The sequence below is a fragment of the Orcinus orca genome, chromosome 2 (assembly GCF_937001465.1).
Source record: "Orcinus orca chromosome 2, mOrcOrc1.1, whole genome shotgun sequence".
Lineage (NCBI taxonomy): Eukaryota > Metazoa > Chordata > Mammalia > Artiodactyla > Delphinidae > Orcinus > Orcinus orca.
In genome coordinates, this window is record NC_064560.1 from 153,330,664 (window position 1) to 153,350,746 (window position 20,083).

The following is a 20,083-nucleotide window of genomic DNA, read 5'->3' on the forward strand; positions in this document are numbered from 1 at the left end:
TCCTTTCATGCCTTTCCAAGCTACATCTCCAGGCCTTTACACTTATGCACCAAAAAAACCAACCAAACAAACAAAAACACCCAAGTGGGAGTGGAGGGTCAAATTGGCTCAGACTTTACAAAATTATGGGTGGTAAAAAATTTACCTGAGAGACTCAACAGGTCATCAAATTTTGCCCTATCTATAACTATCATAATCCAGGGAGAACTGGATGATTTTTTTTAAATGTCACTTTACAGTTAAAATATTTAAAAAAATATTTAAAGAAGCATGTCACTGATACATCATTCCTGAAACATAAAATGAGTTATTTTATAATCAAAACTATCCCAATTTTCCATTTTAGTGGTATCTGTCAAAATGCCTATAAATTCTCATTGTATAAAATTGTTACATAAAGCCCTGTGAGACTCAACTTGACCCTCCCTCTGACAGATTCCATTTGGAACATTCTGGTCTTGTCAGACATGATCGGGTTGCTATGTAGTCATAGGTCTAACAGATGTGAGCTGCAATTCTAAAAGGTGCTTGGCTGAATTCACCACCACATGTTACAGATTTAGGAGGCCAAATATACTCAAACAGACTACAATGAAAGCCAGCCTTCAGACTACACAGAATAGGGCCATTTCAGGTGTTCTTAACCACAAATAGTGTTCCTAAGTTCCAACATATACATCATAGACATGTTTGCCCATAAACATACTTAGGATCTCCATCTGAATCTTCTAATCTAGACCACTGTATATCTGACCCTAGGCTCACTAAAAGGCCTCCAGAAGCTGACAATTTCTGCAAGTTCTCAGCTTCCTTCCCAACCCTCGATGGATGAAAAAGGTGACATCAAGTATAGACAGTTTCCTTTTAATACATTTGGATGAACATTTATGGTTGGGTCAAAGGCCTTCTCATTGAACTTGAAATTTATTGTTTGCCTCTTTCTTCTTTACTTCAATTCTTTTGTGTTAATTTCTTTTGCTCTCTTAACTTCTTCCTTTCCCATGAATGTCTCTGAACTAAACTTGCCTTTCTCAAAGAATTGAAGTGACCATCAAACTTTCTAAATATCACTTTTGATATACAGCCTCAAAACTCACTAAAATATATATACTTTATATATATATATATTATATATATATAAACTCTGACACATCTATATTCTTTAATGGGATTCTAGGTCCCTACCAATTAGCTGCTGTTACTGATATTTCTCAGAAACTCAGAGGGATCCAAGGACATCAGAAAACAAGGAAACACGTGACTAATTATGCAAACTGGTCCAATTATTTTCCCAAAAATCTACGCAGAATCATTGCATGATTTTTTTAAACTCTCCCAGGGATTTTGTCCTCCACAATTAGACCAATTAAGATCAAACTGTTATTAGTACCTATTCCCATTAAACAGAACACAATGGCTATTCTTGGGTCTGTTCCTCTTGACTAATGAAACAGCCTTTTTGTCCTTACCATACCAAAATGTGATCTATTCTTTGGACAATCTAGTCTTTCCAAGTATTCAAAGCCATTCTTTCATTTGCTCATATTTTATCAAGAGTTTTATATGACAACTTACCAAAAATTGCCCAATATAGTGGATTTCATTGGTTTACACAAGGATTCCTGAACTATAATAAAAAGCTCCATAATTTATCTTGACAATGGACTTATTATCAAGTAAAAAATTGCAAACTTGAGTTGCTCAAGAAGCTAGTATAAATTTGTTGCCTAAAATAGCTCTAAAAAATAAAACTGCCCTAGATTATTTCCTGGCCATCCAAGATGGAGTCTGATAATACTTAATGTATTTTACTGTGCTTGGGTAAATACATCAAAAAGGACAAAACAAGTAATCAAGAAAGGAGGTAAAAGTCACTTGGTTAATTAAAACTGATCAAACCAATCCTTTGAGACTTATTCTCCTGATTGGATCTAGATTGACTAAAAATTGAATGCAAAATCAGTGCTAATTTTTTAAAATATTTGTTATTATTCTCATACATGTTTGTCTTTCTCTGCCCTTTACTGATGACACTGCATCAAAAAGCGACTAAAGCCCTCATGGTAAACTGCTTCTTTAGGAGTTTGTTTTTACAAAATTGTGTGCTTGTTTATTGCCTCTCTCCCTCACTAGAAACGTAAGTTTCATGAGAAGAGGACTATCCCCTAAGTTCCTAGATTTAATAGTACCTGGCATGTAACAGATGCTCAACAAGAATTTGTTGAGCAAAGTGGTTTCCCTCCCCTGCAAAGATGGAGAAAAATATAGAAGTATTCTCAACCCTGGGAAGGGACAACCCAGCTGTCCTCTTGGTGGTGGCCACATGTATGGCTCTGACGGTTGCCATGCTGGGTGAGCCACGTTCCTCTATCAGAGAGAGACCTCTGAGGGGCTGTCAAGGCCAGGAGTGCAGAACCTTGGCTTTGTCACCCACTGTTGCTTCAATTACCAAGGCTGGATCTTAGACACAAATGTGCATCTCTGGGAACCCCAAGATTTATTTGGGAAGAAAGACTAGGAGAAATAGGATTTGTAGTCAATTGCCATGAAGACTTGGACATGTGTGTTCATGGAATCACATCTGTGTCTACCAGATTTAGACACTGGGATTACACTTATATTTTCCATTTTGAATATGTATAATCGGCCTCCCTGACTCAACTGTAAATTTCTCAAGGGCAAGTATTCAGTATGAATGGGGAGTTTTATTGGTTGATGATGGAATGAGAATAACCCCTAGAGGTTTGGGGGAAGGGTAAGCTGGGACGAAGTGAGAGAGCGGCATGGACTTATATATACTACCAAATGTAAAATAGATAGCTAGTGGGAAGCAGCCGCATAGCACAGGGAGATCAGCTCGGTGCTTTGTGACCACCTAGAGGGGTGGGATAGGGAGGGTGGGAGGGAGACGCAAGAGGGAAGAGATATGGGGATATATGTATTCATAGAGCTGATTCACTTTGTTATACAGCAGAAAGTAACACACCACTGTAAAGCAATTATACTCCAATTAAGGTGTTAAAAAAAAAAAAGTAGGTCAAGACCTTCCTATCTTATACTATGCTCTACTCAGAAGGTCCCTGAAAATAATTTTAAACCATGTGACATTATAAAATGCAACAATAAGGAGGTTAACTGAATAAATATAATTTAACATCCAGTATGATCTGGTGGTGGTGTCTCCTTAATTATCTTTCAGAATAGCCAAAAATAAACTTGTTTTTTTCTGCTTGTTATTCAGAGAGAGTAGCCCAAAAAGAACCTGACCAAGACTAATGGGGTGAACTTGATTTAGCTACTGACTTGTGTGATTCTGATTCTGACATTTAACTTCCTTCCAACAGTATTTCCTCATCTGTTAAACAAGGATCATATTTGTCTCTGTCTCCCAGAGCTGTTATAAAAGCTTGTATAACATATAAAAGCATTTATAATGTAAACTATTCTGTATTAGAAGTGTTTGAGCACTCCTTCAGTCAATGAATACATTTTAAGCAGTATTCATGTTGTAGGCCATTTGCTATCACTGAGAAAAACAGATAGTCCTCTATGGGGCAAATTTATGAAGATAAAAAGGTCACTGCTTGCAAAAATATATTGAAAGCAGAGTCCTCTGCATAAAGTGGTCCTGAGGGTGAAGCCATTATTTCAGCCCAGAAATGTTCAGTTACACTTTCTGCAGGATTTCCAAAAGTGAAACAGAAATCAGCATGCTAGGATTATTGGAAGGTACAGCTGGCTCAGGCCAACGGCTTACCTGTTTGCTTTTATTTCAACTCCTAGCTCAGAGCAGGCAGTATCACCTCTGCTGATGCCTACAGACTATATTGTGCACTGCTAACCTCAGCTTCTTGCTAACGCAGAGGAAGCATCACTACATGGGAAGCATTTCTTATAGACTAAGTTAAAAAGTTGAATGGATTAAGCAATAAATGTTAGAAAAAAGAATTTCTATGCACAGGACATAAGACATTTATAAAGACTCCCAAAAGTTTCAAATATTTCCTGTTTTTTTTTAATTTATTAGTACCACGCAATACAGTTTGGTGTTTGACAAATACAAATCTAACTAAGAAAAAGAAACAATATTTTTTCCTGGTGAGTGAAGCAGAGAGAAGCCACGTGGCAGGCTTCAAGTCATTTAATCTCAGGATAATGTGAGAATCAGAGAACCAGAAGGAGTGTCAGGGAGATGTTTAGATGGCAGACACTTAAAGATTTTCTATTTTGTCTTAAACAAAGATGAATATTCTATTCTCACCTCAAGTGGTCTAATAATGTTTGAGCTCTCTTAGATCAACAGAGAGCTTCTCTTTGCCTGAGCTCTCCTTTGCTTCAAGTTCAGCAAATATTGCATCTTCACTGAGGAAACGGAAAACATCTATCTAGCATTAACCCCTTGACTACTGTTTAATATACAATGCCGTCATATATTTACATATAAATGTGCAAAATCTACACAGCACCTTCATGAGAATGAAAGGGGAAAGATACCTTTTCTGGGTGAGTGTGTGTCCTGGCAAGCAGAAGATGGCTTACTGTGAGAAAAGCATTCTTGTCCTCCTTATGGATTCAGCCTGAGCCAGAGCAGCTTGGCAAGCCCCCATTGGCCTTCTTAGCTGCAACCCTTTGTGCAGTGCACAAATCCAACAACCCTATGGAATAATTCTTCAGGACTCGAGGATAATCACTCTCACAGCCCCGCTTTCTATCAATAACAGTGTCCCACATCTGTTTGTGCTTTAGAATTTACAAAGTTCTTTTAACATTATCTCATCTAATTCCTTCAAGAATCACTTAAGGAGATAGTTCTATTTCATAGATAAGGAAACCTAGATAAAGAAGCTTAGATAGGTTAAAGTACTTGGCTAATAAGTGGCACGGCCAGGCATTGAAGACCAAGCCTTCTGTTTCACATCCAGTGCTCTACAGCATCAAAGCTATTCCTTCTTCATTCTACAGTTTAAACACACCAGCTTTGGGGGCCATTTTTCATCCATCTATTTCTCCCCACTTATAATTATCTTTGTAGAACCCTCAGTCCCATGTCTTTGTAGAGTTTGGAGCTCCAAAATCCAGATACCAGCATATATATCAGCTCATGAGTCAACAGCCTTTATGGAGTGCATGGTGAGGGGATCCAAAGAACCAAAAAGCTCAGCTCCTGAGCTTGAGGGAAGCATTGTTTTCAAGCTGATAGGAATGTCCCTGTTACTCAAGCTTGCCTGTGTTTGCTTCTCTTGAGAATGTGAGTTACTGTTTAACACTACCATTTGACAACGTTCATCGGAATGTTAATGCCATACTTTCCCTCAGGACTTCCTCATTTTGTACTTGTAGTATTTCATTTTAGATCCTAAGTGCCCACTTCAACATAATCCTTTATCGTATTCATTTTTAATTCTTTTTCTGACATTCAGTGAACAACTTTCTCTTCATCCTGGGCACCTACAAATTTAGCCAATATAGGTCCAACACTTGATTTCAAGTCATGTGCGCCATCTCTCTTAGATCTTCTACTGTTGACAGAACCCCTCGCTAAGGGTGTTAAATTGTGTCAGGCTATGTCTCTAAATGCACTAGAGCACAAGTCAGTAAACTTTTTCTGTAAAGGGCCAGAGAGTAAATATTTTCGGTTTTGCAGGCCATATAATCTCTGTCACAACTATTCAACTATGCCCTCATAGCACAAAAGCAGTCATTGACAATACGTAAGTAAATAGGCATGGCTGTGTTCCAACACAGCTTGATTTATGGACACTAAAGTCTGAATTTCATATAATTTTCACATGTCACAAAATCTTATTTTGATTTTTTTCCTGACCATGTAAACATCTGAAAACTCTTCTTAGCTCACAGACTGTACAAAAAGCAGGCTAGGATTTGTCAAGGTTTGCTAGCCCTAATATAGAGATCAATACTTATATTAACATATTGTGAGTTAGCTAAATATATATCTGATAAAGGTTTAATACCCAAAATATATAAAGAACTCATACAATTCAGTAGCAAAAAAAAAAAAAAAAAAAAAAAATCCAATTAAAAAATGGGCCCAGGAAGTGAATAGACACTTTTCTAAAGAAGAGAAACAGATAGCCAACTGGTATATGAAAAGGTGCTCAACATCACTAAATATCAGGGAAATGCAAACCAAAACCATAATGAGACATCACCTCACACCTGTTAGAATGGCTATCATCAAAAACACGAGTGATAATAAGCATTGTCAAGGATGTGGAGAAAAGGGAACCCTTGTACACTGTTGGTGGGAATGTAAATTGGTGCAGCCACTGTGGAAAGCAGTATGGAAGTTCCTCAAAAAAATTAAAAATAGAGCTACATACGATCTAGCAATTCCACTTTTGGGTATTTATCTGAAGGAAATGAAACCACCATATCCAAGAGATATCTGCACCCTCATTGGTCATTGCAGCATCATTCACAATAGCCAAGACATGGGAACAACGTAAGTGTCCATTGACAGATGAACGGATAAAGAAAATGTGGTATATATACAATATAGAATATTACTCAGCCATAAAAAAGAAGGAAATTCTGCCATTTGCAACAACATGGAGGAACTTGAGGCCATTATGCTAAGTGAAACAACTCAGAGAAAGACAAATACTGTATGATCTTACTTGTACATGGAATCTAAAAGAACCAAACTCATAGAAACAGAGAGTAAACTGGTGGTTGCCAGGGGCTGGTGGTGGGGTGAGGATGGGGGAAATGAGTGAAGGTGATCAAAAGATATAAAATTCCACGTATAAGATGAATAAATTCTGAGATGTAAAGTACAGCATGGTGACTAAAGTTAACAATACTGTATCATACACGAAAGGGGCTAAGACAGTAGATCTTAGAAGTTCTCATCATAAGAAAACAAAATTCATAACTATGTGAGGTGTTGGATGTTAACTAAACTTACTGTGGTGATCATTTCACAATATACACACATATCAAATCATCATGTTGTACATCTAAAACTAATACAATGTTATATGCCAGTCATATTTCAATAAAACTGGGAAAAGAAAAAAAGTCCATTATCTTCCTCATATATTATATTAATTTTATACAAAGGTATATAGCCTACTTGATATATTCTTATGAAAAGCCATTGAAATATAAGTAAATAAAAATATTTCATAAATTTTGGATGCCCATGGTAACTGAGCCTACTCTAAACAGTATCACATATACATTGATAAATATTACATAAATATATAATCACTTATGAAAGAAATGTTTATTAACTGCTTGCTATGAACTTAGATGAAGGACACATGAAAAAGAAAGATGCACTCACTATCCTTAACATTTTGGTGGAAGAAGCTTATATTAAATACACAAACAAATACATCTTCTTAGCTCATAGACTGAACAAAAGCAGGCTAGGATTTGGCAAGTTTTGCTGGCCCTGATGCAAAAATCAATACTTATATTAACATACTGTGAGCAAGGGGCAACTAACTATAACTTTCATGCTCCCCCCTCTCAGTTTCCTGGGCAGTAAAATCACTAGAATCAAATCCTAAAGTCCAGAGGTAGAAACTAAGAAAAATACCTTTAAATGAAATAAGTTTCAAATTCAATCTAGAAACAACTGCTCCTGTCAAGTGTGATTACAGATTGCTCTAGCTAAGTATATTTATTTATTCAAATGAGGTTTCAGATTTTCATATTTCCCCTTTCCCTCCAAACTCTGGCTTCATGAAGTGTTCAGAGAAAGAAATACATGAAAAGCTGTTTGACTCCACGTTCCCAGTAAACAGCTCCAGGCAGTGAGTGCCAGCCACTCCCCATGGTGCCCTTGGCTTGGCAGTCTGAGCAGCCACCTTGGCCTCTCCTTCCCGTCTTAGGTGATTTTAATTCAGCCTCACAGTCCAGGTTTCATGGTACCTGTCTTCTAGTTTGGTTACACGCCTCTGTGAGTTAAAAAAATGATTCAGATTCCGGACAGTAGGCTCTGGACAAATCTTTTTCAAGAGGAATTTCAAGGTGGTAGGATGAACTGGAGAGAAGGAAAAAGAAATGGTGAAATTACCTGTGATGGAAAATGTAAAGTGGCCTCCAAGACTACCAGCCTCATTAGGACTTTGGACCTGAAAACACTACACGCTAGAAAACGAAAAATCTGTATTCTGTAGATATAGCTATTTGGGGCTTTGGCTATGAGGTCTGGATCATAGACTGTTGCCTAAACTTCCTTTTTTTGCATAGCCCATTTCTAGGAATATATCCTAGCAGAAGAATCCTCAATAGAGAAAAGAGCTTTCAAGCAACAAAGATATTTATTATGACATAATTATGACAGAAAAAGAAAAACCTACATAGGTAACCATGTGGGGAAGACTAAGTTAGCTTAGCTGCACATAAAAAAGCTGGATATGAAACTGTAAGTGCAATATGATTCCCACTATTAAAAAGGATATTTGCATAGAAAACATGGGAAGAAAATATTACAAATAATAGTTACCTTGCTCTTTATACTGTTATGCACTTCATATGTACTATTTTATGTACACTGGTACAATCAGACAGAAAACATATGGAAAGGCTAGTGAGATACTGCTTCGAGAAAAGAACTGAACATAAAGTTGCGTGGAAAAAATGAGTGCAACGATTAAAAAATCAAAAACTTCTACATCAAGAGCATCAAATTTAAATACCAACAGGAGCCAAACAGGCAGCATAAAGAAATAAAAGAAACTGCACTGGGACAATTTTCAAATTGGCAAGCACCTGCTTCTACTGAGGGGGCCTGCCTCTTCTCAGCTCCTGACATTTGGGAATGAATTTCAATTTTTCAAGAAAAATTCTAAATACGGATTTAATGTGAAATCTCTTCATTTTTGCATGTTAAAATTGAATTTAAATCATAAATATATTGCACAGGCCAAATAAAACATGCCAGATATTTTTTTGGCCCCAAAGCTGCCCATTTGCATCTTCTGCTCTATATCTGAATACACAGAAGCACGCACACAATCAATAGATGCTAGAGACAATCCAACCAAAATGGACCTGAAAACACGACATGTTAGAAAACAAAAAAATCTGTGTCCTGTGGATTTAGCTATCTGGGGCTTTGCTTCCATATAGTCTAAATTTTCTTTAATATGCATGGATGCTTTTATCATGAAAACATTAAAGCATTATTTTTCACTAAAGTACAGAGTTTATCGTTTTTGAAGATTTCTCAGGATCTGGAGATTCTTTTTCTTATTTCTCTCTACATTTTATAGCCATTAAATTAAGCTTTTAATTGTTCTTATAAGGATGTTACAGATAGCACCGCCAGTCATATATACAAGACTTAAAGACACCAGCATGAAAAATGACAACTATGTAAAGTGGACAGTAAGAGACGATGTCATTTCCACGTGGCTGCCTAGTCACTCTCTCTCTCTCCCCACCCCCTTGCCTTCGTCCTACTCTAACCCAATCAGAGGAAGGACTCATGTCCCTTGAGCCTCCTTTATTACAAAAGTGCAGCCCAGGAGGGGAGGAAATGGGAGGAAAGTAACTACACTTAAGAGAACTTATGATAATGCAGGGAGAGTTGACGACTTAGAAAAAGTGAAAGATTTTTACATCCTGCCCTGAATTCTTTTAATAATTCTACTTGGAAAGTTGAGCTGTTTCTCCAGACATTTAAAAAAAGGTAATGAAAAACCATCTGCAATTGTATTCAAGACAGAGCTGCAGATGTTGGAGAAAAAAAATAAAGGAAGTGAGATTTGCTCTTTTACAAATTCAAGTGCGATTAAGGGCCTTTTAATTTCCTTTATATGTTCCTTATAAGATCAAAGGGATAGTTCAAGTTTCACTTTCTGCTCAGAGGTGGCATGCCCTGTGCATGGCAGGAGTCATATTTTCATTCATTCTTTTGCCTCTCCTTGAGAATGTACCCTGTTTTCAGGCCTGCTCTAAGAGCCCCGGGGAAGCTTCCTGCTTGGCATAACAAGAAAGTGTTTGGGGAGGTGGGTTTTCAGAGACTGCAGTGGGCAGGGGGTAGTGAGATAAAGTGGCTGGGGAAGGGTTTGTATACTTTTGAACTTCTGCCAGGACTGCTTCATATTCTCTGGATTTTCCTCTGAAAGGTTACTGTGATGCGCTGGTAAACCTTTAACAACTAGTTCTCCAAGGAAAAGAGCCCTGATCTATAGCATTTGCTCATTTTGTGGTGTAAATGCTCCCACCATAGCTGATTTCACTAAATGCAGAGCCAGGAAGAGAGACGCACAACGGGCTCCTCCAGCTCACCACAAGTCTGTCTTCTGCATCATCATCAAGCCAGAGAGGACGCTCAGCCTGTAAGAAGGGCCTGTTATGAAGAAACCCAGCTCTAGCCTCTGCTTTAACCACCTTTGTTTAGACACAGTCTTACTCTGATCTTTTTTAGCTGATCACATTGTTGAACAATTTTATGTTTCTGTTATTTCTCTCTCCCTATAGTTTAGCTTTTCCATTTTATTGATTTTATTTCTTTGCCATCGTCTATTTCAGAAGGGAAACACTGAATCTGGAATCGCCCCTTCTCTGAAAAAGGTAAAGAGCTCATGTCATGGTCGACAATAAGAGGTCCTCTTGTACTCACTTTGGCAGAGCAGGTACTAAGATTGGAACGATGCAGAGATTAGCATGGCCCCTGCCCAGGGATGACACACAAAATCATGACGTATTCCGTATTTTTTTCTAGGAACCATCTATCTATACGATGGCGCCGAATGATTCAGACAGATGCTTAGGCTGAGGATGTCTTGTTTCTCCGCTTTGAGTTAACTTTGTCAACGTTGCCACCATCATAAGTCTCCTCAGAAATTACTGAGATGACATGGGTGGAATACGTATAGTGCTGGAAATCAGTCTGACTTCACCTCTAGCTTCCTGTGTGACCTGCTGCATATCACTTAAGCCTGTTGGGAATTTTATTTTTCCTACATTGATCCTCAAGCAATAAAAGGTTGCTCATTTCTGACTCATGGGGAAAATATAATGAATTGAAAATTCTCTCAGTTGGATCTGTCCCCTCCTCCCCAACCAAGGCTCTATAGTAAAATAACCTACAGGCCTTTGGGGATGGGAAGGTATCACCTTGTGTTGATTTGGACTCCATCAGGAAATGCAAATCCCAAGCTCATTGGTATCTGCTTAACCTTTTATAGGAAGGGCACAGGAGGAAATCCATCTTACCTGTGCTGCCTATATCACTTTGGTAACCTTGCATTTCATGCCCTTTATATATGCATGCCTGGACCTTTACTGTCTTCTTTATGAACGGAACCACCTCCATCATCATCCTTGTCACCTTTGTGTTAAAGCCCATCATTTATTCCCAACCCCTGAGTGTCTACAAAATGAAATAAAAAAATTAAAGAGAAAAAAAGAGGAAAAGAAGTCCTCTCAATCCATCTAAAACAGTTGTAGGGGTCAAAATAACAATGCATTGGCTTAATTTTTACTGCAAAATTAAAACATTAGGAAATATGGTTAGCAAAGGAGACAAAAAATATAAGCTAAATGAAATTAATAAAAATCACCCATAATTCTAACAACCAGATATAACCACTGTAAATAACTGGCATATATCTTTCTAGACCTATACATGTATTTTGTGTTTACAAAATGAGTTTATACTGTTCATTCTGTTTGGTAACCTTCTCCTTTCTATGTCACTAAGTAGATTTTTATTGCATCACTTTTAATGATTACAGTGTATTTCATTCTATTGATATACCTTATTTAACCAATCCCCTATAGCTGGTACTTAAGTTGTTTCTTTTTTATTTATTAAAATTTTTTTGTTATTTTTAATTTTTTAATTGAAGTATAGTTGCTGTACAACATTATATAAGTTACAGGTGTATGATATAGTGATTCACAATATTTAAAGGTTATATTCCATTTATAGCTATTATAAAATATTGGCTATATTCCCCATTTTGTATATGTCCTTGTAGCTTACTTATTTTATACCTAATAGTTTGTACTTCCGAATTCCCTCCCCCATACTGCCCCTCCCCATTTCCTTCCCCACTAGTAATCATTAGTTTGTTCTCTATATCTGTGAGTCTGCTTCTTTTTTGTTATAGTCACTAGTTTGTTGTATTTTTTAGATTCCACATACAAATGATATCATACAGTATTTGTCTTTCTCTGTCTGACTTATTTCACTTAGCATAATGCCCTCCAAGTGCATCCAGGTTGCTACAAATAGCAAAATTTTGTTCTTGGATTGGAAGAATCAATACTGTTAAAATGACCATACTACCCAAGGCAATCTACAGGTTCAGTGCAATCCCTATCAAAATACTGATGACTTTTTTCACAGAATTAGAACAAATAATTGTAAAATTTGTATGGAAACACAAAAGATACCGAACAGCCAAAACAATCTTGAGAAAGAAGAACACAGCTAGAGGAATCATGCTCCTTGACTTAAGTTTATACTACAAAGCTACAGTCATCAAAACAGTATGGTACTGGCACAAAAACAGACTTGTAGATCAATGAAACAGAATAGACAGCCCAGAAATAAACCCATGCACTTATGGTCAATTAATCTACAACAAAGGGGCAACAATATAGAGAAAAGACAGTCTCTTCAACAAGTGGTGCTGGGAAAACTGGACAGCTACATGTAAAAGAATGAACTTAGAACATTCTCTAATACTATATACAAAAGTAATCTCAAAATGGATTAAAGCATAAATGTAAGACCAGATACTATAAAACTCCTAGAGGAAAACATAGGCACAACCCTGTTTGACATAAATTACAGCAATAACTTTTTTAATCTGTCTCCTAAAGCAAAGGAGATGAAAGCAAAAATAAATGGACCTAATTAAACTTAAAGGCTTTTGCACAGCAGAGGAAACCATCAACAGAATGAAAATACAACCTACTGAATGGTAGAACATATTTGCAAATGATATGACCAATAAGGGATTAATACCCAACATATATAAACAGCTCCTACAATTCAACATCAAAACAACAACAACAACAACCTGATTGAAAAATGGGCAAAAAGAACTGAATAGACATTTCCCCAAAGAGGAAATGCAGATGGCCAACAGGTACATGAAAAGATGCTCAGCCTCACTAATCAACAGGGAAATGCAAATCAAACCACAATGAGATATCACCTCACACATATCAGAATGGCTATCATGAAAAAGTACACAAATAACAAATGTTGGCAAGGATGTGGAGAAAAGGGAACCCTTATACACTGTTGGTGGGAATGTAAATTGGTGCAGCCACTGTTGAGAGGGGAAGTGTAGTGGGCTGCATCTGGAGTTTAATTGAAGTGGCAAAAATACTATTACAGAAAGTGTAAACAGTGAAATAATTTGTACTTAAAATTATACCCGAAGGGAGAAGAAGAAAAGGAGACACGACCTTAACTCAGAAATGGATTTCCTTAAAAGGTGGAAGCATGCTAAAATGGGAACCTGGAAAGGTGAGGTATCGGGATCTGCTGTCAGGGATCTTGGAAATTTGAGTTTTGGGACTAAGTTTAGCTTCTTCCTGAGAGATAAATGATATCAGCTCTGCTGTTCGGATTGGGAATGTGCAACTAATAAGTCAGTTCCTGCTGCAATTCTACTATGTTTCTGACAACCCCCATCTCGGTAGCTTAGAATAACAGATATTTATTTCTCACTCATGGTCTGCAGGTCAGCGGCAGCTGCTCCTCTTCAGACTGAATACAGGTTTCAGGATGCAGGTCTGTCTTGCATACCTTCTTCCAGGATGCACGCTGAAGGACCACAGGCTCCTAGAGCTGGATCTAACTTGTGAAGCCCCTGAAGTTGGTGCTCGGAAATATCACGTGGACTTCTCTGTCCATATCCCATTGGCCAAAGCAAGTCACATGGCCAAACCCATGTCTGAATTATGGGTAAGTAGACCCTGCGCAACAGGGAAGGGGAGCATAGAAAGGAATACAATCAATTACAGCAACTCTTGAAGGTACTGTACATTAATGAAGGTGTTGCATGAACTAGTTTCCCCTGGAAGTGCTCCCAAGAAGAAAAAAGTGGACAATAAAAGGGAGGGAAAACCACAAAATGAACAGCTTGCTGTATAATTCCCTGGAGGAAGTCCCTCAACAAGCTCCTGACCACCTCTAAGTATAGGACAAGGAAAGTAGGTTGAAAGTGTGGCCCTAGGGCAGGGTGGATCCTGGTTTTGAGGGGTTGCAACTTATACATATAACTTGGGGGACTTCCTTTAAGAAAAAATTACAAATATAAAATTATATTTTAAAGTTTTTATTTAAAATGAGAAAATAAACCACAAATCACACATTTTGAAAAAACTGATAATTACCAAAAATATCCCCAAATTCAGAAAAATGATTTTGAATTGACTGACTACCTGACATACCACTATAATAGGTTTTCCTAGATTTTTTGGCTGCCAATATTTCGATAGTCTCTGACAACAATTTGTAATATCACTTCTGTGGAAAGAATAGATAGATTTAGTCACTCCTCTAGCATGAAAGCTTCTGACTCTATTCCAAACCTGTTTTTCCTCTACAGCTCTCACACTTCTGGCCTCAGGGACCCTGAGCCATGTTCATAGAATAATACCACCACTGGCCCTGGACCTTCATGCTGAATGAGTTAACACACTGGTTAGGAAGAGCATTCCTGGGAGCAACCCAAATATCTATCAACTGATGAATGAATGAACAAAATGGAGTATTATTCAGGCATGAAAAGGAATAACATACTGATTCATGCTACAACATGGATGAGCCCTGAAAACACTGTACTAAGCGAAAAATGCCAGGCACAAAAGGCACACATACTGTATGATTCCATTTATATGAAATGTGCTGAATAAGCAAATTCAGAGACAGAAAGTCGATTAGGAGGGGATTTAGAGATTAGGAGTCAGCTGGTGGAGGGCAGGGAGAGAACAGGTAGTGAACTGATGTGGCTTCTTTCGGGAAGTGATTAAAGTGTTCTAGAATTCGTTGTGGTGGCTGCACCACCTTAGGAATATACTAAAATCACTGAATTGTATGCTTTAAAAGGGTCAAGTTTATGATATATGAGTTATAGCTCAATTTAAAACATTTAAGAAAAGAATTCCTGAGAGCTACTCGTATATTCAAACCACCAGAAATAACTGTACCCAGAGAACCTGCAAACTATACATCACACTGAACCCAAACTCAATGTGTGTCTTTAACACTCCTTTAGCCAGACCCCCAAATACCCCAAAATATCACATGGCTGCCATGTGATATGAAGGGATGGTGATGGAGGGAAGTCAGCATAGAAAGAGACTCTGGTTTTACTCTTGCAAATTTTACAAAACCACGTGACCAGGTGAACACATCATCAGGGCCTAAAACTATCCTTTCCCACCCAGTCAACACCCTACTTCCCTACACCCACCCCTGTGTAGGTCACACACATTTAAGTTTTAGAAAATGGTCAAGGGGTCCTGGATCTTTTATACAGCTTCCTGAAGGCAAACAAAGCAATGCTTTCTCTTTTTTTTTTTTTTTGCGGTACGGGGGCCTCTCACTGTTGTGGCCTCTCCCGTTGCGGAGCACAGGCTCTGGACGCGCAGGCTCAGCGGCCATGGCTCACGGGTCCAGCCGCTCTGCAGCATGTGGGATCTTCCCGGACCGGGGCACGAACCCGTGTCCCCTGCATCGGCAGGCGGACTCTCAACCACTGCGCCACCAGGGAAGCCCCAGCAATGATTTCTTAACTGAATTATTAAATCCTATTTACACTGTATTACCTGAATAAACCGACATACTTCCCCTTTAAAAAAAAATGGAGAGAGAGTTTTAAAAGGTTTCTTTTGTTGTTCAGGACCTTGCAATTTTCCCCCTTCTCCATGAAATAAGAGAGTAGCCTCTGATTAGAATCTCTCTCAACAGGGTCTGACCCTGCTCAGAGGATCAACGCCCAAATTTCATCTCACCACCAAGGTCTAATGAGACTTCCAGAGCCCTCCGAATCCTCTCTGCTCTTCTGACTCAGCCCTCAGGCTGACCCTCACCCACGTGGAATCCCCTCTCCCCAGATGTAGCCCTAAGCATGGCCTGCACCTGGCTGGCTCCCGCTCAAGCCTCTCCCCTACTCAGCTGGATTGGACTCAGGTGTCCATAAATTCTCCAGCTGAGTGGACCCAAACTGCATCTCAGCCTAGAGGAGGAGCCCTGCCAGATGCAGGGGCTTGACATCCACTCATGTGGGGATTCTGTAATTTCAAACTCCAACGGGCAAATACGTGGAGATATTTTTCTGTGTTTCTGACTTTGAGCGGCCTATTTCCTAAAGGACAAAAAAAATTCTTTGGATGCAAACTTCTAACTTCCCACTCAGATATTAACAGGAAATCAGTTTTAAGAAAAATAAATTGTCCCTGCTTCCTAACCAGAAGTTCATGTCCTCTTCTTGTCTCACTTTTGGCAAAGGTGGGTGAATAAGCACTAATCTCAATGGCCATCGATGGGTTGGCTTCTGAGATACCTGGCTAATTTAGCTCAAACTGAGACTGTAATTCCAAAATGGTGTCCTAAGTACAAGTTGAAGTTTCCTCTCAGTGCCTAGAAATAATTTTGCTTAAAAACTAGATTAAGAATTTAAAGGATAAATGTTGAGGCGGTTGGATTGAAAAGGAAATCTGTAGACTAGACTCTACTGAGACTGCTGAGAACGGCAGGCACAGACTACTGGGGGTGGAGGGTACACCTGGAGGCTACACAGACTTGCAGCAGAAAGGGCTCCAGGGCAATAGACAAGGCATAGATACCATAGCAAGAGCAGCCAGGAAGCAATGATGGGGTGTCTGCCCCCAGGCTCTATCAGGTCAGAGACAGGGCAGCAGCCAATGATGACCTCAGGAGGGAGTGGTGAGTTCCAACATCTAACAGACCAACCACTAAGGTGCCCTGACCTTAAGGTGGCACACTCTGTCCTTCCTCCTCCTGAAAGCAGGCCAGGAGGCAAGCTACAAGGGCAACTCTTGCCTCTTTCCCAGGCAGACCATGCAAACAGATGCAGCAGAGAATCTAACAGGGAATCTCAATCACAAAGCTAAATTCACAATCAAGGAACATGAAGTATTCAAGAAAATAAACCTCCATGAGTGAGACAATGAACTAAAGCAATGGAAGAACTTATATATGATGAAACAAGGTTAATGGAATAAACAAAACTTATTAATAATCAGCACTTAAAAACTAGAACCCTATTTCCTCATTCTCAGGCCACCAATATTTTCCCTCTTCAAACTGCAATCCATTCCAAAATAGGGCACTCCCTATATAGTAGGAGCATTTTTTAAAAATAAATTTATTTTTTTATTTTTGGCTGTGTTGCGTCTTTGCTGCTGCACGCGGGCTTTTCTCTAGTTGCAGCGAGTGGGGGTTACTGTTCATTGCGGTGCACGGGCTTCTCATTGTGGTGGCTTCTCTTGGCGTCGAGCACCGGCTCTAGGCCCGTGGGCTTCAGTAGATGTGGAACACGGGCTCAGTAGTTGTGGTGCATGGGTTCAGTTGCTCCGCAGCATGTGGGATCTTCCCGGACCAGGGCTCGAACCCGTGTCCCCTGCATTGGCAGGCAGATTCTTAACCACTGCACCACCAGAGAAGTCTCAGTAGGAGCATTTTAAAAATCTTTATTTTCCCAAATAAAAGCTATTTGGGGGAACTAATTGCATTTGAGTGAGGAAAGGTCCACATATACGGATACCTGCTTCATTTCCTCTGCCCATTATTTTAAAGCAAAGCCAGGTATCTGGTCATTTCATCCATAAACCCCTTCTGAAGGAAGAGGTTTTCATGTGGACTTGGAGAATGGATAGCCCATAGATAGGCAGAGAGGAAGGAGTGTGGAATGAAATGAAAGTACAAGGAAAGGTTTGGACAGGAGATGAAAATTGTATGTACAGAGGCAGGAGGAAATGATTTTGGATGGATGGAAGGTTGGACACATCGGGGGGAAATAATTATGAAAAGTTTCAAATGCCAGCCTGAGGATGTGGTTTTCTACAGGGAAGTTTTAATTAGATAATCATACAAGGTTTTAGGGGTGGTATGAGTCAAGCAGTGTTTTAATGAGAATCCTCTGGGGTGAGCGTGGGCCCAGTGGACCCAAGGAAAACAAAATGAATAGAGGGTGGAGGAGCATAGAGGGCCCCGTATTATAATTCAGCCCAACAAGGGCCCAGACCACCTGGTGATGGTAGAAATGGAGAGGAGGGATGAGCTAGGATGCATTTTAAAGATTGAAAGTGCAGAATTCAGTGCCTGGCTCACCATAGTGGTTAAGGAAAGAACTAGAGATGGCTACGAGTTTCCAAGTCTGGGCAGATTGGAGACTGGAAGTGTCATTTACAAACTTAAAGAAAATGGGAAGAAGAATCTCTTTGGGAGATTATGAGTTTTATTTTGGATTTAATAATGGGATGCCCAATTATAAATATCTGGTAGTCTGTCGGAGATGCAGGATTGGAACCTGGTGAAAGTGATACAGAAGGTTTCCATTTATTCATCTAAAATTGATAGTTGATATTAGTTTTATGTATGGAGAATGGAAAGAGAAAGAGGGAGAGAGGATGGGAAGGGAGAGGAAGGAAAGGGAGGGGAGGAAAGAACAGGGGAAGGTAGGGGAGAGGAAAAGTGAGGGAAGGAGAGAAAAGGAGAGGAAAAGGAACAAGTCAGGAGGAGGAATCATGGCTAAGGCTGGAAAAAAAAGTAAAAGTACCAGGATAGTAAAACAATCTCATAAGTCAAAGAAGAGCGCCTTTCTAAAAAGAAAAATTTGGGTCATCAGTGAGACTCTGGTGGCTGGAAAGTCCACTGAATAGGCATGATGTCATTCAGTGTACATTCACAGCACACACAAGGCCACATTCAATCTGCTGACCTCGAGGGCAGAGCACAAGGAGCATTTGTCCCCCCAGCCCTTGCCTCTGAAGAGAAGGAGAATTCTGTACTGGGAGGGTTTTAATTTTGAATCAGGCTAGTTGTTAGCTGTGTTGTGAAAAAGCTAGTTTTCAGAAAGTGAACTATTCATTCCTGCTTATGGTCACTGTAGTATGTAGATGGTGGGTAACAGGCTTGGGAGAAAAATGGGCCCCTATTTTTGTGTCAGGGATGAAGCCTGGACTCACCAGTGGAGAAGAACCAAACTAGCTTAGGAGGAATGAGTTGTATTGTGACTTGTACTGTGACTCAAACAGGGCTTACTTATGTAACTTAGGTGCCTCCTTCAGTGACTTCTGGAAAAATAAAGCTAAGATATAACCTTGTAAGACAAACTGAAGTCCTGTAAATCATATCCGTCATGGGAAGTTTTGTCATGGCCTGGATTAGGTGGCATTACAAATATAAACAGAAGGGAGATAGCTCTAAGAAAAGAGAGGAATTGGGATTTGTCTGTGTATTACTAGAATCATATGGAAGAGAGGTGATTGGGTTCTAGAAAACCTGTTGGTGCCAATATAGGGAGGAATGGAACTATACAGAGGAGATTGTTAATTCATCAGGTTATTTTGTTCATTTAAATATTCTTTTAGAAATGTCCCGTTTCAGACTATGCTTATTAGAGATATCTTAGATTTTATTCACCAACAATTCATGTTTTCCTTAATTTTTAAAACCTTTAATGATAGAAAATTTCAAACTTAGAAGTACAAAGAATAGTATAATGAACTCACATGTACCTATTATCCAGTTTCACCAATTTATCGGCAGTTTCTAAAAACCTATTCTCCTTTTTTTTTATCACCCCATCTTTTTTTTTTTTTTTTCTCCTGGAGTATTTTAAAGCAAATCTCAAACCTCATATTTACTCACCTGGAAATACTTCGATATGCATCTAACTTTTACTATAAAGAAGTTTAAAAAATGGCAACCATGCCATTTTGATAATAATACAACTTAAAATAATTCCTTTATAAAACTGAATACTAAGTCCATCTTCAAATTTCCCTGATTATCTCAGATATATTTTACAGTAAGTTTGTGTAAATCAGGATCCAAACAAGGTCCATACGTTGGATTTAGTTATTCTATCTTTTAAATATC

The 20,083-nt window shown here is 38.9% G+C and overlaps 1 non-coding gene across 1 annotated transcript; it reads left to right on the forward strand.

Moving 5' to 3' along the window:
• Positions 1–10,598: 10,598 nt before the first annotated feature.
• LOC117198698 (U6 spliceosomal RNA) lies at positions 10,599–10,702 on the forward strand. The gene has a single exon (XR_004479917.1). It is a non-coding gene; the product is annotated as a U6 spliceosomal RNA (small nuclear RNA).
• Positions 10,703–20,083: the final 9,381 nt, after the last annotated feature.